An 18,516-nucleotide genomic window follows, 5' to 3' on the forward strand; every position below is an offset into this window, starting at 1 on the left:
TCCATTTAGTCAGGACTGTGAAAGGATCTGCTCACTCTTATGACATGCTCTAGAGTGATAGGCTTAAAAAATTGGGAAGGCAAGAGAAGAACTGTTCCAGAGAACTGTGTGATTCATTCCTGAAGTTGGGTAGTCAAAGACAATCAGTTCACAATGAAATAACATGTATATTTTTGCTGGTGAGTTGTGGTTAGCAACACAAAGGACAATTATCTCTCCGAATTGCACCAGTTTACATAAATACATTTAAATTCCAATTTTGGTCATTTTTATAAAAACGTTTGTGATGTAAGTTTGGTGCTTTGCTTATTTTCAGTGTGTACAATAATCTTACCTGCACTGTTAAATAAGCTATACAGCCTTTCTGAACAGGAATCAGTTCTAGAAACAAATGTTTCCTTTAATTCCAGCCCCTGTTTCCCCCTCTTCAGTAGCTGGGAATCTTGGTTCAGGCACCAATTAAAAGCCAGTTTCACTCAAGCTAATAAAACTGCACTGTACACCTAGAGGGTCCCTCAGTGCCAATTCTCTATATATATGTGTTGCAGAAAAAAATTCATTTTCCAACCATTCTCCAGATCTATCCCAACAACGATGCCTCTTATGCCTGAATAAGATTTTTTTCTGTATGGCCTTGCGTTAACTGAGAGTGCTCAATACTGACAAACTTGTTTCTCATCGGAGCTTCCGGGAGTAGACTTCTGGTCCCGCAATTTGAATAAATTTGAATCCGGGTAAAACTGGAGGCAAAAGTGCCCAAGTGGATTGATTCCACCTTCCAAGTTTTCAGAAACAATGTTTTATGTCTCAAGATGGTAAACACTTTCCAGGAACATAAAATAAATTCACCTAAATGGAACTATCATTATAAGCAAAACTGGTAACTGCCTTAAAAAATGAACCCAGAGATTCATACATTCCCTAATTTAGCAGAGATCTTAATTGAAACATTGGACAAAGGAATTTGAAATAAATATGCTCGTTCACAAATGCAAAATCCTGCAATTTCACCAATATTTTCAGAAAGAAAATTTAAATTAAAAAAACAGAAGGTTCTCACTCAGCTCAAGGTGTTAATCTAATTCCATAAAGGAGCTAATTATCCAAATTCCATTTCCCTTCCTCAGAAATTCATTCGATTCCTCTTCAAGTATTTATCAGATTCCTACCTAAATGTTGTGATTGTTGTTGTAACAATGACTGCTTGTAAAGGGGGTATTTTATATCCTAATAAATCTTTTATGAGAACAAAACCATTTCATCCTTCCTGTTATTGTTCCCAATGCTAATAGTAATTTTAAAGCTGTTCCAGGCTGAATCACCAACTCCCGGAAGTAACTTTCGCTACTCGATGTATTGAGCACTCTGATTACATCAGCCCCTAATCTTCTCAGTTGCAGTGAATGCGATACCAAATGTAGCGGCAGAATTGATCGTTTCTGCACTTGAGTTCTCGACTGCATTTCATCATTTCTATTGTTCAATGGGAAAGGCAGTCAGTTCCTCTGAAAAGCCATGTACAGTCTCAAGAAATTTGGCTCCCCAGACATGGCTTATCTTCCAATTCTGTCTGCATAGAAAGTAGTGTCATTGCAGGTGTTAAGTGCAATAGAATGCAAAAAAGCAGATTTTAGTTCAATGTGTCCAGTTTTATTGCAGTGCTGCTATTTTCGCTTGGTTCAAATGTTGATGATAATCAATTGAAATGGCATAGGATAACTCATTCAGAGTAACCTTGTCCATTGATATTTACAAGAAAGTTAAGATTGTGAAAGCGACTTCAGAGTGAAAATAACTGTAGACAAAAATCCATCAACATGGGACATAGGAAAAATGAATTTGAACCATTAATTTGCATTAAGATTACAAGGAACAGGATTACAATAAGACTGGATAATAGGCTCAATGGTCAAATCCATAACAAACTTGATCTCCTATCTAGGCGATTCTTAAGTAGAATTTTCTGCAACTAAATCTATAGTCTAGAATGTTCAGGCACTGATTTTGTATTGCCCCCCCCCCCCCCCCCACAAAAGACTAGCATTTTGTCAACTTTAATTTTTTTTTTCCCTGTTGTCCTGAGAGCTGAAACTAAATAAAGACAATTATTCCGATATGTGCTATGTCTAAAGGAGTTTGGGTATTTTAGCAGGGCAGTTTTATACAGTCTAGGTAAGGGGGTGATGGAACTATCCATGTCACCAACTGATCATTTCTTCTCAACGACAAATTTTTTGTTTTGATCTAATTTGTTTTCAAAACTATGTCGTGGAGACTCATTAATCAAAACTAAGAAATACTGGTTGTTCTGTACCATTCGAAAGATATTGTGCTTTCAGCCTCTGTCCTGCTTTTCAATTTATTACAACTGCACACTCCATTGTTAAACTGTAAATTCTGTGGATTTATTTGGATTAGTTCTACCAAATCTATAGTTTTAATCTGTTCTCATCATTATAGCTGGGTTGAGGTTATCTGAGACCAGTAACAGTCTTAAATATTGCACAGGAAGTGGGACAAGACACAGTTGGAAACTGAAACCATCAAAAGTTTAATGTCATTAGCTAAGAATGGATCAACTAAGGGGGTCTAAAATTATCAAAAGCAGCAACCCACAGACACTTGAAACTTCCGTGAGTCTCCATTTTCAGTCTGCTGCAATCCCACACCTAGTAAATGACTCCGGGCTGTAGACAGTCAGCGTTTGATGGTATCGGCTGCAGCTGAGCCCCTTGTTGCTGTTTTTTATTTTGCCGCAGACACACTGTCTCGGGTTTGCATGAAGTGCCTCTGGAGTGCTGCCCATGTGGAGCCAGAACATCCCCCAGGCCATGCAGTTTGACTTGGCTGTCATTCCCAGCACCTGAGTGCTGTCGCAGTTCCAGAGGAGCTAAGAGGTCCCTGGAAACTGGCACATGTACAGAGTCTGTAGAGAATACATCTGCTGTGCCTTCTGCTATTTGAACCTTTCATAAAATGACTCACCACTGGCTTTACTTTAGTAATTTATCATTACAGACAGACCTTGTTTGCACCTCATGCAGCACTGCAACTTCAAACACAGTAGGCTGAATTATTGGGACCTTTGATCCACGGTTAAGAAGCTCAAAGGAAAGGGGTTGATCTTGTGCCTTCTCACCTGGCAGGCGGGGCACTTACAAATAAACATGTTCCTCACTTGCTCAAATCCTTGCAAGGTTCTTTTGCAGGCCAGAGCCTCAGCTTTGTAAATAGAGGGACTTTTGCATCAATCGGAGATTCGCAGCTTCCACTCATGAGAAGCTAGAAGCCAGAGGAGCTCCTCTCCTGTTGAGACCACTGACCTTTCACTGGATACTATGAGAGAAGCCTCCTCAGTCCTGAATTCTATTGCCTTCCCTTACACCTTCCCAGTCCCTTATTAAGTGACCAGGGCACACCACAAGAAAGGGACTGCAGTATTTGAAATGAAGTTTAGAATCTCTGTGACTTGCTCTGCTGGGTGGGAAGTCTGCCCGCTGGTGTGGTTTCTCACTGGAATCTTGCTTTGGGTTAACTTGACTTTTGTTGTTGACCAGTTCTATTGAGGCATTTAGTTGTGGTCCCAACAGCACATCAAGGCTCAACATTCACTGGACATAGTACCGAATTTTTCCATTTAAACAAAAGACTGTCTACAGCCTGGAGTCATTTACTAGGTGTGGAATTGCAGCAGACTGAAAATGGAGACTCATGGCAGTTGAAATAAAAGTGCATATTGTACAGTGCTTCATATTTAAAAAAAAGATGTTAGGACATGACCTGGTTGAATTCAATAATCACAAATTTACTATTGTACTATTTAAGTTGTGGTTTCCTAACATTCTTGGGGCAATCGGGACAGCAGTTTTGTGGTTAGGCTTAATGGAGATGACGGATTGAAAGGCTAGTAGTTGCCATGTTCTTATTTGATTTATTACACCTCAAAACGGCTTGAAACTTAATTACAGCAAATTCGCCTAAATAACATTTTCCATTTCTATCCCTAAAGTAGCATTGGAAGAGAGGATTTCTCCAATGCTACCTTTTGTTGTGCAAAGGATTTGCACAGTGTCACAGAGAGCAAATTCGAGCATTAGGTCAATTTTGCTTTTATAGGTCAAGATAGATTAGCATGCAGAAGTCATTGAATGAATAGTGATTCAACCCAGGAAGCAAGTAATGTGCAACCAAACTCTCATTAATTCAAACTTATCAAACTAGTACTTACCTTTTTATTGGGAGCTGATATTTGGAAAAAAACTGTGTTCAGAATGGAAGGAGCTCACCTTCTGTACTTGGGCTTGAACCATCTTGACTATCCCAGTAACTATCCCCACAGATGCTATTCACCATTGTTTTATCCTGACAAGACAGGTCAAAAGGGCTCTCATGGCACAGTGTTAGGGTCCCTACCTCTGGACTAGGAGGCACAGGTTCAAGTCCCACCTGCTCCAGGTGTGTCGTAATATCTTTGATCAGAAAAATAGATTACATTTAAAACTAAATGTAAGACAGGTCTAAAGCACTCTTGCAGTGCAGTGGTAATGTTCTTGACTCTGAGCCAGGAGACTTGGGTTCAAGTCCCACCTGCTGCTGAGGTGTGTAGTGACATCTCTGACCAGGTGGATTAGAAACTGTTTGGACCCTCTTGTGGTACAGTGGTGGTGTCCCTATCACTGCACTGAGAGACTTTGGTTCAAGAGCCACTGCTCCAGAGGTTTGTAATAAATCTCTGAGCAGGTTTATTTTGTCAATCAGTTTGAAGCCTTATCATGCAGTTGTTTTCTTAATCTTGTGAACGATGCATGTTGTTGAGTTAACATGGCAGATTTTCTTTGGCTGTTTGCTACTTTTTAGTTTAGATGAATCTTATTGGCCCAGTTGTTTGAAGTTGGGCTTAATACTTTGAGGAACGATAAAAGAAAATCCCAGTGTCCCATTTTAAAATACTTGCTGAAATATTTACTGTGACTGGGTGGGACCATTATTGTAATCAATGATATTTTCAGGGAATTCTGACAGGTTTGAACATCAGGTCATTAAAAACAATAAAACACTATTCATTTTAAGATAAACTAAAGCATCTAGAATTCCACAACTTAGTAAGGAAATTGAATGTTGGGATGATTTCTTCAATAAGCGAAAATTCTCACATTTGCTTCTTAGATTAGATTAGATTAGATTAGATTACTTACAGTGTGGAAACAGGCCCTTCGGCCCAACAAGCCCACACCGCCCCGCCGAAGCGTAACCCACCCATACCCCTACATCTACATTTACCCCTTACCTAACACTATGGGCAATTTAGCATGGCCAATTCACCTGGCCTGCACATCTTTGGACTGTGGGAGGAAACCGGAGCACCCGGAGGAAACCCACGCAGACACGGGGAGAACGTGCAAACTCCACACAGTCAGTCGCCTGAGGCGGGAAGTGAACCCGGGTCTCAGGCGCTGTGAGGCAGCAGTGCTAACCACTGTGCCACTTTGTCAAGATACGTGGTGAGATGAAGAGTACTTCAGGACAATAATCTTCAGTTTTATTCACTACATCCCAGAGTTATTACATCGTCAAATATCTGTGTAATAAGAAAGTCTATAAGCAAGTGACCAATACATAATAAATGTGACAGTTCTGTGTCTTGAAATCATACAAAAGCATTTTCTTGGGAATTGATGGTTTTCACCGATTACTGAGAGTGGTAATACTGATATGTGCAACATGTTGAAAAATCACTGAAACATCAATTCCTGGACTAAATATTTCTTTACCTTCTCCTTTCAGAAAGCAAAAGACAAAAATATCATGAGACCAGACAGTGGAACAGACTGAAACAAGCATAAATTCAGCTGTGAAAAGAATTCAAAAGGGTGTTTTTAAAAAAATGTAAGTTTTTTTTTGCTATCAGTTTACTTTTCAGAGTAAATAGAATTCAGACCTAATAATACTATTTGAATCCCACTGTAAATCTTTGTATATCAATTTAGTTTTTATTTCCATCCTCATTTCCTTGCTAGGTGCTGACAGGGAGAAAGAGTGTTTCTATGCAACAGCTGTGGAAAAAATACTAACAGCACTTTAGGGGTGTAAAACTGGATTGTTGTGTTCGTCATTCAGCTATTAGTTGAACGCTTGGCTTCACCAATCTCAACCAGGTCATTTGTGGAATGGTTTGCTCTGCTCATCTGTAGTGTGCCATGTGAATCAGAGGGTGAAACAAGGTCTTTGACAGGCTACAACACAAGGAAGAGAAACAATGACTCAGAAAGATCAAATTGGAGTAGACATCAGAAGCAAGATAGGAGGTGGCGTGGGCTCGTGATAAAGCGCAGGAAAAAAGAGAGACAAGTGAGAATGAACAGGACGTAGATCTGGGGGCAGGAGAATAATGAGGGAGAGACTGGACATTTAAGGGGAAACTGAAATTGCCGATGATGTAACAGGAATCTACCCAAGAATTTGTCTTTGTTCTTTCAGGCCTCATGGTCATTCCTTTTCTATAAGGGAGCCTCCATTTTCAATTTCAATCTGCAGTATGACTAAGGAGCAGGTTCACAACATATATCCTGTCCCTCCTTCATGCAGCCATGAAGACTTGATGTCTGCCCTGAAGCAGCTATTGTCCTAAGGTTCTATCCCTTCTGCCATTACTGAAACTGCAAACTGGTTTCTATCATTGGGATGTGGCTTGTAACCCTGAAGACAGACAGAGACAAACAGCACTGAATTCTCAATTGCCCCAGTTATTCCTGCTGATAATAATAGCCCCGGGAAACACAATTCAGGTCATGTCACCAAACTCAGAAGAGGACAGCAGTAGTACAGAAAAGGTGAGACACTAACCCTTGCAAAAGTTAGGATGCCATTAATAAACACATTGCATAATTCAACACTGTGTACATTAATCTTTTTTTTAAAATACTTTTATGCCTGAGTTGTGCCATCAATTACCATTCTGTCAAACTTCTTAAATTTTCAAAAACAGGAACATCTGCTACACCTTGCAACATCTGGTATTTTGGTTTTCAGTACAGTATGTTGCTAGTGTTTTCTTTAAAAAAAAATCTTTTGAAGCATCATTACAGGGTATATCTTTCTTTTTCATGATTTGAGAACGCAAGACTTACCACATCTAATACTTCTGAAAACAGGTGGATCATTCTCTTTATTAAATCTGTTTATGCAAAAAATCCATTGATGAGATTTACTGTTTGTTTTCAAGCTCCTATTGTAATGTTTCTGAGCCCGAGATTTGTTTTCAATGTCATTATTAAACTTGGCTGGCACAAGTTATATTGAATGTACAGCAAATGATAATTACTTTTTTGGCATTACCTCTTTGAACACAAGTGCTGCCCATTTTGTTTGGTTTAAAGCAAGCATCAAATGTGGATGTCTAATTGATCAGACGAACTTTGTATTTAAATGGTGCAGATAGGTTTAGTAGCATGATGTGAGGCATTAACATTGTATAGTCATCTGAATCCCCTTGTATCAATAGTTTCAGCGCATAATGGAGAGATCGGGATAAATGAAAAATCACCAGGAGCAGAGTCTGGGTCCAGAATAGTATCGGTAGCGGTTGGATTTGTTTTTGGGGGACTAAGATGGAGTAATTAGGTAGGGTTGTGCAACCTGGATTGTTATACATTGAATCCTGTTGTTGGCTCACACACTATTATGGTTTTGGCCCAGGATAGGATTGGGTTCGGTGGTCATTTCCTTTGTGGCCGAACTGACCACAAGTACTGCCAGCTCGCTCATGCAGTGTGGAGCATTTTCATTAGATATCACAAAAGCAGACAGCAGGAAAAGTCCATACTTTGCATCTTCTCAAATGAAGAAAACAGGCAAAAAGAAAATTATTTATGGCTCATTTCACAACACAATTTCCTCCTTTACCACTTTCCCCACAATGGTCTGAAAATGAGACTTCGTGTAGTGTCATTAGGTCGTGTATATTCCTTGGCCAACATACTAACAACAGCAACATGAAAGAGGAAAGGTAAATTTTAATCACTCTGAGATATTACTCAGCAGTATACTGCTCACCGTTACTGCATTGACTTAATCTAATGTATTTTACAAATCTCTAACACAATTGCCATTTACATGCATGTGTGAACTGAGGTTGGAATCCATTGTCTTAAGATATCAAAATGTGTTAAGTTTCTGAATTTAAAAAGAGCAAGTCCTTGAAATGAGACAAAGCAGGCATTCATCACGGGGAAACAATAGGACATTAGTTTCAATTTATTCCAGCGAGAAACAAAGACATATGGCTGGTGTGTGAGCCAGTTCTTCAGGAGGTACTGTTAACTATAGTGTGTAGAGAGCTAAGTATATTCTAGACATTATTCTAGACATAATTAGTTCCATAAATAACTTCCTTTGTTTGCAATACATCTAATATTTTCCATTGTCTTTCAATTGTCAATCCTTGCAATAACCAGTTTTGTATGTGCTCATTATGGAAAAAAAATCTATAGTGTAATTACTTCCACCCCAATGACATGAATTGATCCACGCTGTGACTACCATAAGAAAAGGATTAGATCATCATCAGACTAATTATGGAAATAGGATACAGCAAATAATATGGGACCCTTGTTGGGTATGTTAAAGATCTAGTTGCACAATAGATTTTATATAAATTCTTACTGCTATAAAAAGAATTCTGACATAAAGCAATCTGAACCACTATATCAACCTTCTAATGTTACAATATTAATCACATCTCAAATTTGCCCAAGCATTCTCTGTCAGTTAGTATCCATAAAAAGTGATCACTGCAACTTCATTTCCTGGTAAAGATACTAAGCTTACTTCAATGTAAGACATTGTGTAAGTGACCAACATCTAATTAGCACAAGAACTTTTAAAATTATTAAATCAACAGCTCTTTTCAAAAATTGGTTACTGTTGCAATTTTCAGTTTGACTGCCTTTATTTTGGTTGAGATGAACCTTGAAATGATCCTAAGGCATGATTTGAAGACAGAAAGTTGTTCATTAAAAAAAAGACCTTCACTCTATAGCCACAACATAAGTACTCACATAAACTGATCAGTATTCCAATGCAGTTTTTATAGATTGCCATACACAAAATGTCTTTCCACATTTACCTACACGTGCAAGAATAATTGTTACGAAGAAATTCATTGCATTTGAAGCATGTGAGGTATATTTAAAGGATCTATATCAATACAGACTTTTCTTTCTTTTTGTTGCCCTGTGACCACTCCTTAAACAAAGGGTCCTTATTTACTACAGTACCAAGTGGAATACACTATATCATTAAGTTCCTGGGCAAGAAGAGATGAACAAGTTCACCTTCTTTATTCACTTGCTCCCTTGATTGATTGCAACAAGGTTAATTTACAAAGCATCTCTTCCTTTATGGATGCATTTCTCCCAGACCAAATGAATGTGAGTTTTAAATGGAGCCAATTTAACCAGGCTTTGAGTTAACAAAAGAATTAGCTTATTAGTTACTAAACAAGAGAAGTAATAATGTAACACGATTGAACATAGATTAGGAATAAGATGTGAGACATAAGTTTGGACCAGGAGGATTTTTTTTTCATTCGTGAAGAGTAGCTAGTGGAATTTTGCAGCTGTTTTATTGGCTAGTATCAGGAGCACTGCCATTGATTGTTGAGCAGTCATGGAGTCATAGAGATGTACAACACAGAAACAAACCCTTCAGTCCAACCCGTCCATGCCAACCAGATATCCCAACCCAATCTAGTCCCACCTGCCAGCACCCGGCCCATATCCCTCCAAACCCTTCCTATTCATATACCCATCCAGCTGCCTTTTAAATGTTGTAGTTGTACCAGCCTCCACCACATCCTCTGGCAGGTCATTCCATACACGTACCACCCTCTGTGTGAAAAAGTTGCCCCTTAGGTCTATTTTATATTTTTCCCCTCTCACCCTAAACTTATGGCCTCTAATTCTGGACACCCCACCCCAGGGAAAAGACTTTGTCTATTTATCCTATCCATGTCCCTCATGATTTTATAGACCTCTTTAAAGGTCACCCCTCAGCCTCCGACGCTCCAGCCTATTCAACCTATCCCTATAGTTCAAGTCTTCCAACCCTGGCAACACCCTTGTAAATCTTGTCTGAACCCTTTCCAGTTTCACAACATCTTTCCGACAGGAAGGAGACCTGAATTGCATGCAATATTCCAACAGTGGTCCAACCAATGTTCTGTACATGCACAACATAACCTCCCAACTCCTGTACTCAATACTCTGACCGATTAAAGGAAAACATACCAATCACCTTCTTCACTATCCTATATACCTGCGACTCCATTTCAAGGAGCTATGAACTTGCATTCCAAGGTCTCTTTGTTCAGCAACACACCCTAGGACCTTACCATTAAGTGTATAAGTCCTGCAAAGATTTGCTTTCCCAAAATGCAACACCTCACATTTATCTAAATTAAGCTCCTTCTGTCACTTCTCAGCCCATTGGCCCATGTGATCAAGATCCTGTTGTAATCTGAGGTAACCTTCTTCGCTGTCCACTACACCTCCAATTTTGGTATCATCTGCAAACTTACTAACTATATCTCTTATGCTCGCATTCAAATCATTTATATAAATGATGAAAAGTAGTGGACCCAGCACAGATCCTTGAGGCGCTCCACTGGTCACAGGCCTCCAGTCTGAAAAACAAACCTCCACCACCACCGTCTTCTACCTTTGAGCCAGTTCTGTATCCAAATGGCTAGTTCTCCCTATATTCCATGAGATCTAACCTTGCTAACCAGTCTTCCATGGGGAACCTTGTTGAACGCCTTACAGAAGTCCATATAGATCACATCTACCGCTCTGCCCTCATCAATCCTCTTTGTTACTTCTTCAAAACACTCAATCAAGATTGAGAGACATGATTTCCCACACACAAAGCCATGTTGACTATCCCGAATCAGTCCTTGCCTTTCCAATTACATGTCCATCCTGTCCCTCAGGATTCCCTCCAACAACTTGCCCACTACCGATATCATGCTCACTGATCTATAGTTCCCTGGCTTGTCCTTACCACCTTTCTTAAACAGTGGCACCATGTTAGCCAACTTCCAGTCTTCTGGCACCTTACCTGTGACTATGAATGATACAAATATCTCAGTAAGAGACCCAGCAATCACTTCCCTAGCTTCTCACAGAGTTCTAGGGTACACTTGATCAGGTCCTGGGGACTTATCCACTTTAATGTGTTTCAAGACATCCAGCACTTCCTCCTCTGTTAAATGGACATTTTGCAAGATGTCACCATCTATTTCCCTACATTCTATATCTTCCATGTGCTTTTCCACAGTAAATACTGATGCAAAATACTCGTTTAGTATCTCCCCCATCTCCTGCAGCTCCACACAAAGGCCACCATGCTGACTCATGAGGGACCATATACTCTCCCTAGTTACCCTTTGTCCTTAATGTATTTGTAATTAACTCTATTTGCCTTCTCCTTAACTCCTTAACTCTATTTGCCAACGCTATCTCATGTCCCCTTTTTGCCCTCCTGATTTCCCTCTTAAGTATACTCCTACTGATTTTCTACTCTTCTAAGGATTCACTCGATCTCTCCTGTCTGTACCTGACATATGCTTCCTTCTTTTTCTTAACCAAACCTTCAATTTCTTTAGTCATCCAGCATTCCCTATACCTACCAGCCTTACCTTTCACCATAACAGGAATATACTTTCTCTGGACTCTTGTTATCTCAATTCTGAGGCTTCCCATTTTCCAGCCATCCCTTTACCTGCGAGCATCTGCCCCAATCTGATTTTCAAAGTTCTTGTCTAATACTGTCAAAATTAGCCTTTCTCCAATTTAGAACTTCAACTTTTAGATCTGGTCTATCCTTTTCCATCTCTATTTTAAAACTAATAGAATTAAGGTCACTGGCCCCAAAATGCTCTCCCATTGACACCTCAGTCACCTGCCCTGCCTTAGTTCCCAAGAGTAGGTCAGGTTTTGCACCTTCTCTAGTAGGTACATCCACATACTGAATCAGAAAATTTTCTTGTACACACTTAGCAAATTCCTCTCCATTCAAACCTTTAACACTATGGCAGTCCCACCGATTGAGATTTTGGCTGTGCAGATTGATTGAAGTTTTCTGGTTCCATTTAGTTGTGGCTGACAACTTTCCAAGTGAGAGAGTTTTTTCCCTTTTTTTTAAACCTGCTTTGTAGGAATGCCTTTCCTTAAGTTGTGACCTCCACAGCACACTAGTCCACACACTTCATGCAGTAACAACTCGAACGGGGGTTGCAGTTTATCAGTATATCCTTGGAAAGGTGAAACACACAGCTTCCTGAGAGTTGGAATAGGTAGTCAGCTTCTTAATAGCTCTTTCTTTTCAGTTTGTTTAAATTTTCCGTGATTCTGTACAGCTGGGAATACTAGGGTGAGTAACTCCCAAAGCCTGTTCACTATCTACAAGACAAAAGTCAGCACTCTCCACCTGCTGTAATGGGTACAGCACCAACAATACCCAAGGATCTTGATATCATCGTGGATAAAAGAGAGTCTGTTTAATTGGCAGACATCCACATAGCACTCTGCCAGACAGTCACTGCATGTACACCTGCAATCATTGTTTGGCTGTAACAGTCCTCTTTCTGAAGAAAAAACATGCTGGAATTAAAAGTTCACTTCATCCATAATTGGGCTGTAATCTGTCATTATGTCTGTTGTCAGACAAGAGTAGGCAACGCTTCTTTTTTGAGAAAACAACAGAGCCGAGATCATTGGAGTTTAAGGTGAGCCACCCTCACCTGCTGAATTGTTTGACTTACAGTGATCTCCTAATACTACAACACCATCCCTTCAAAAGCAGTTTTCCTTGATACAAGCCATGAAATGTCAATATTCTGTTACTAACATAACTGAACAAATAAAAGCACAAGCTAGATTTGCAATATGGGCTTCTGATGAATTGGCCATGCTAAATTGGTCAGGTGAATTGGCCATGCTAAATTGCCCGTAGTGTTAGGTAAGGGGTAGATGTAGGTGTAGGGGTATGGGTGGGTTACGCTTCGGCGGGGCGGTGTGGACTTGTTGGGCCGAAGGGCCTGTTTCCACACTGTAAGTAATCTAATCTAATCTAATCTAATCTGATGTGCACTAAAGAGAAGCTGATCAGAATCTTCACCCTCTCAATTTGAAACTCTTGAATCCACTTGGAGCCAGACACCAGAAAAAACCCTAATGTTCCTGTTCAATTGGATGAAAGTCTTGACAATGATTGCTTTTATTTAAACCGGAGATAACTGTGGGTATTGGTTAAGTATGTAGACATGTCATTTTGCTCTAATAGACTGAAGTTGAATATATTTTTTAAGAAAGGCCTCATCCAGCAAGCAACTGGTTGTATAACCAAATGTGTAATAATCCTCCTACAGATGATGGAAATGTTCATCCATTGTACTTGGACCGAGAGTAAGCGTCCTACGAGAGAAAATGTGAGTCAGTGGTGAGTTGCTCATAGGCAAAACCTCATGTGCGCACTTTTGCTCAAAGTCGGTCTGAGTCACAGAATAATATAAAATAACTGTACTAACAACAGGCTAAATATAACACATCCATTCACCTGGAACCAGTATTGTTTCCAACATTAAATTATAATCCAAACAGTTCAATGTGTCTGTGCTTCAAACTTCATCTCCACTGGAGCACAACCAGATGAGAGGTAAAACAGGGTACCTCTGCTCTTTAATGTGGATGTAAAAGAACCTATGGGACTATTTTAAAGAAGATCAGAGCGGTTATGTACACAATGTGCTGACTAGAATGTTTCCTTCATTCAAAACTATTTGTTTCTATAAGTTTCACAAGTGTATGGTTAAGTTACTTCCTTCCTTATGATGGGAAAAGCACATCCTGCCTTGATTATCACATGTCTCGTAGATGTCCAAACATTGTGAGAGTCACAGCGAAGAACATTTCATGAGTACTGCCCAGTATCAAGAGCAGAAGGTAACCAGGGAAATTCAAAATTAAGACCTAATAAATCCAGTAAGGAATTCAGGAGATGTTTCTTGAATTGGAAGGGTTAAGACTAAGGATATAATTTAGGGAAGATTGTGAAACATGCTATCTCCTGAAGTAATTAAGTCAAGGAGCTTCAGTGTATTTAAGAGAGATTTTACAGGAACCAAAGTTGCTGAAAATAATAGTTACAGTAGGATGAAAGACCACTCTTCTGGAAGATAATCACCGTCTACTTCTGGGTGTTGCACTTTAAGAAGGAGATGAAGTCACTGGAGGGAGTGCAGAAAAATATTAATGAGTGATTGTACCAGGGATGAGGAATTTCAATTCAGAAGAGAGAAGTTTAGACTGTTTGACTTGGAGGAATAGAAAGCTTAGAAGAGCTTTGAACCAGGCATTCAAAATCATCAATGGCCCAGTCAGAGTGGTTAGGAAGACATTGTTCCTGCTTGTAGAAAGAATCAAGAACAAGAAGGCACAGATGGCAAGTAATTCATTAAAGAAACAAAAGGGACACAAGGGGAATAAAACATTTTCACTTGGCAAGTGGAATGACCACCTGAGATTCTTGGGGACAGGTTCCATGGAAACATTCAAGGAGAATTGGAATAGATAGGGTTATGAAGAGAAGATGGGAGAATCATTGTTCATTTGGAGGGCTTGCGCAGACTTGATGAGCCTCCTTCACTGATTCAATTCTGTGATACACACAGTTTAGACTGACAGCCTGCTTCAGGGCTGGACTTGCTATGTGAGTCAATGTAACATGACCACACAATTTAAAGAACCATGATGACTGGTAGCAGAGCTGGCCATGAGAACAAAGATGGATGGCTGCAAAAGGAAAATAATACCATTCAATGGCATCCGCATCACTGACTGTCAACATCCTGAGAGTTAACATTGACCAGAAATTGAGCTGGACTAGCCATATAAATACTGTGGCAACTCAGGGGCAGCACAGTGGCTCAGTAATTAGCACTGCTGCCTCTCAGCACCAGGGACCCAGGTTCGATTCCAGCCTCTGGCAACTGTCTGTGTGGAGTTTGCACATTCTCCCGTGTCTGCATGGATTTCCTCTGGGAGCTCCGGTTTCTTCCCATAGTCCGAAGATGTGCAGGTCAGATGAATTGGTCATGCAAAGTTGCCCATAGCGAATGGGTCTGGGTGGGCTATTCTTTGGAGGGTTGGTGTAGAGTTGTTGGGCTGATGGGCCTGTTCCCACATTGTAGGGAATTTAATCATCAAGAGCAACTCAGAGGCTGGGAATACTGGGGTGAGTAATTCCCAAAGCCTGTTCACTATCTACAAGACAAAAGTCAGCACTCTCCACCTGCTGTAATGGGTACAGCACCAACAATACCCAAGGATCTTGATATCATCGTGGATAAAAGAGAGTCTGTTTAATTGGCAGACAGACAATAGGTGCAGGAGTAGGCCATTCTGCCCTTCAAGCCTGCACCACCATTCAATATGATCATGGCTGATCATCCTTAATCAGTATCCTGTTCCTGCCTTATCTCCATAACCCTTGATTCCACTATCCTTGAGAGCTCTATCCAACTCTTTCTTAAATGAATCCAGAGACTGGGCCTCCACTGCCCTCTGGGGCAGAGCATTCCACACAGCCACCACTCTCTGGGTGAAGAAGTTTCTCCTCATCTCTGTCCTAAATGGTCTACCCCATATTTTTAAGCTGTGTCCTCTGGTTCAGCACTCACCCATCAACAGAAACATGTTTCCTGCTGCCAGAGTGTCCAATCCTTTAATAGTCTTATGTCTCAATCAGATCCCCTCTTAGTCTTCTAAATTCAAGGGTATACAAGCCCAGTCACTCCAGTCTATCAGCGTAAGGTAGTCCCACCATTCCAGGAATTGACCTCGTGAACCTATGCTGCACTCCCTCAATAGCCAGAATGTCTTTCCTCAAATTTGGAGACCAGAACTGTACACAGTACTCCAGGTGTGGCCTTACCAGGGCCCTGTACAGCTGCAGAAGACCCTCTTTGCTTCTATACTCAATCCCTCTTGTTATGAAGGCCAGCATGCTATTAACCTTCTTCACTACCTGCTGTACCTGCATGCTTACCTTCATTGACTGGTGTACAAGAACACCCAAATCTCTTTGTACTGCCCCTTTACCTAAATTGATTCCATTTAGGTAGTAATCTGCCTTTCTATTCTTGCCACCAAAGTGGATAACCATACATTTATCCACATTAAACTACATCTGCCATGTATCTGACCACTCACCTAACCTGTCCAGGTCACCCTGTAATCTCCTAACATCCTCCTCACATTTCACCCTGCCACCCAGCTTAGTATCATCAGCAAATTTTCTAATGTTATTACTAATACTATCGTCTATATCATTAATAATTATTGTAAAGAGCTGCGGTCCCAGCACTGATCCCTGGCGGTACCCCACTGGTCACTGCCTGACATTCCGAAATGGAACCGTTTATCACTACTCTTTGTTTCCTGTCAGCCAACCAACTTTCAATCCAAGTTAGTACTTTGCCCCCAATATCATGCTCCCTAATTTTGCTCACTAATCTCCTATGTGGGACTTTATCAAAAGCTTTCTGAAAGTCCAGGTACACTACATCTACTGGATCTCCCTCATCCATCTTCAGAGTTACATCCTCAAAAAATTCCAGAAGATTAGTCAAGCATGATTTCCCCATCATAAATCCATGCTGACTCTGACCTATCCTGTTACTACTATCCAGATGTGTCGTAATTTCATCCTTTATAATAGACTCCAGCATCTTTCCCACCATTGAGGTCAGACTAACTGGTCTATAATTTCCTGCTTTCTCTCTACCAATCTACCACCTTCAGCACTCAGTCCCTTCACCATGACAAACAGCAGCAGCACCATCTACAGAATGTACTGGAGCAACTCAGCCAAGCTCCTTGAACAGCACCTGCTAACCCATGATCTTATCACTCACAAGGGCAAGGGTAGCAGATGTTGTGTATACTACCTCCTGCAAGATTCCCCAACCCATGCCCTATGCTGACATGGAACCATGTAACTGTCCCTTTTCTGTCGATAAGTCTAAATTCTGGAACTCCATCCCTATCAGTGCTGTTGATGTCCCTCCACCACATGAACTGCCTGAGTTAAAGTCGTCCAACCATCACTTGCACTTCGAGATAGGCAACATGTGCCAACCTCGCAATATTGCCCACATCCTGTGAAATAAAAGAAGAAATTCCTCCATAAGTTAGCCATTACTTTTGTATTCCAAGTATGAGAAAGTGCTTCTCTGGTCCATCATCCTGTGAAACAGATGGGAAAACTGGAAAAGTGATCAAAGGAGAAAGGACTCTTAATTAAAAGCTTTGAAGATACCTATACCATTCCTTTGAGTCTCTGTATGTGATTTGAAATTATTTAGAGAGCTAAAGATGGTAAGGCCACTATAATTATAGCTGAAATGTACACACACAGTTTGCATCATAGAACAAAGCACTAGTAAGTATTGAAGGTCATATTTTACCATGTATTCATGTCAGAGCTTTGCCACATCAATGGATTAGAAACTGTTTTATTTGACGCACTAGAAGGTTTTCCACCTGAAGGCAAAGGAGCAAGCAAAAGTGTGTAGGAAACATTTGGAAGCCCACATGGGTGGAAGTAAGTAAAAGTTACGTTGATGCCATAGCTACCATTTGGTGATGGTGCTACAAATTAAATAGAATGGCAAACAGCAACGTGGAAAGAATTGACCAAATGGTAAAAACACATGTGATGCAAAATCCAGATTGATCTTTTGGATTCAGGGTTGGAACATTAGAGCCTGGGCTGGCCTGCTCACCCTCCTATCCAGGGGAACATATGGGAGGATCTAAAACTGACAATCTTAACTTTGGTGAAAAGCTTGCACCAGTCTAGATGGCTCCACTTAGATTACAGTCGTGTAGATAGTAATCAGCTACAGTTGCTTACACCCTGTTTCTTTTTTTGTTGTTGTTGACTGATGAAGAAAGGGGAAAAACAATGCAGTCTTCGAAACTGTCCAACAGTTGGAGTTCTACTCCTGATGTCTCAGTAGATTTTAGCTTGCAGTAAGGAAAATTGACTTCAAACAGGATTTTAAATATGTTTCCATTTTTCATTTCACTATAGAGAGAACACAGCATAATTGGTCTTTTAAACATAGAGTTTCCCATTTGATAATCCAAACAGTTTTCCTCTTTTGAGTCCTATGGAGAATTTAACGCACGGAAACAGGCTATTCAGTGCAACCACTGGCCTCCATCACTTCATTTCATCCTACCAGCATTTCCTCCTATTCCTTTTCACTGACTTAATTACTTATGCCTTCACAAAGGTACTTTTAAGACGCTCTTTTCATCAAAAGTATTGCTATTGCTGATCTACTCTTCATTGTGTATTTAGTTCTGTTTCCATTTCCAGTTGTTCTCCAAACCATACAAGCTAAGACAGTAACAAATTCATGGAGGGACATGTTAGATGGATTGGGTTGGT

General features: G+C 40.3%; 2 long non-coding RNA genes across 5 annotated transcripts in view; one reads left to right on the plus strand and one right to left on the minus strand.

Annotated features, from left to right (window-relative positions):
• LOC140479745 (uncharacterized) overlaps positions 1-18,516 on the plus strand; it is a 74,765-nt gene that overhangs the window by 37,257 nt on the left and 18,992 nt on the right. For 2 of the 4 annotated variants that reach the window (XR_011961108.1, XR_011961105.1), the window contains exons 3-4: positions 5,785-5,886; positions 13,427-13,497. This is a non-coding gene — a long non-coding RNA (uncharacterized lncRNA). The remainder of the gene's footprint in view (positions 1-5,784; positions 5,887-13,426; positions 13,498-18,516) is intronic. The other 2 variants (XR_011961107.1, XR_011961106.1) reach the window with 2 other exon arrangements.
• The window catches only part of LOC140479749 (uncharacterized), a 200,721-nt gene that overhangs the window by 32,287 nt on the left and 149,918 nt on the right, over positions 1-18,516 (minus strand). The window lies entirely within an intron of this gene.

Source organism: Chiloscyllium punctatum, chromosome 7, assembly GCF_047496795.1.
Source record: "Chiloscyllium punctatum isolate Juve2018m chromosome 7, sChiPun1.3, whole genome shotgun sequence".
Lineage (NCBI taxonomy): Eukaryota > Metazoa > Chordata > Chondrichthyes > Orectolobiformes > Hemiscylliidae > Chiloscyllium > Chiloscyllium punctatum.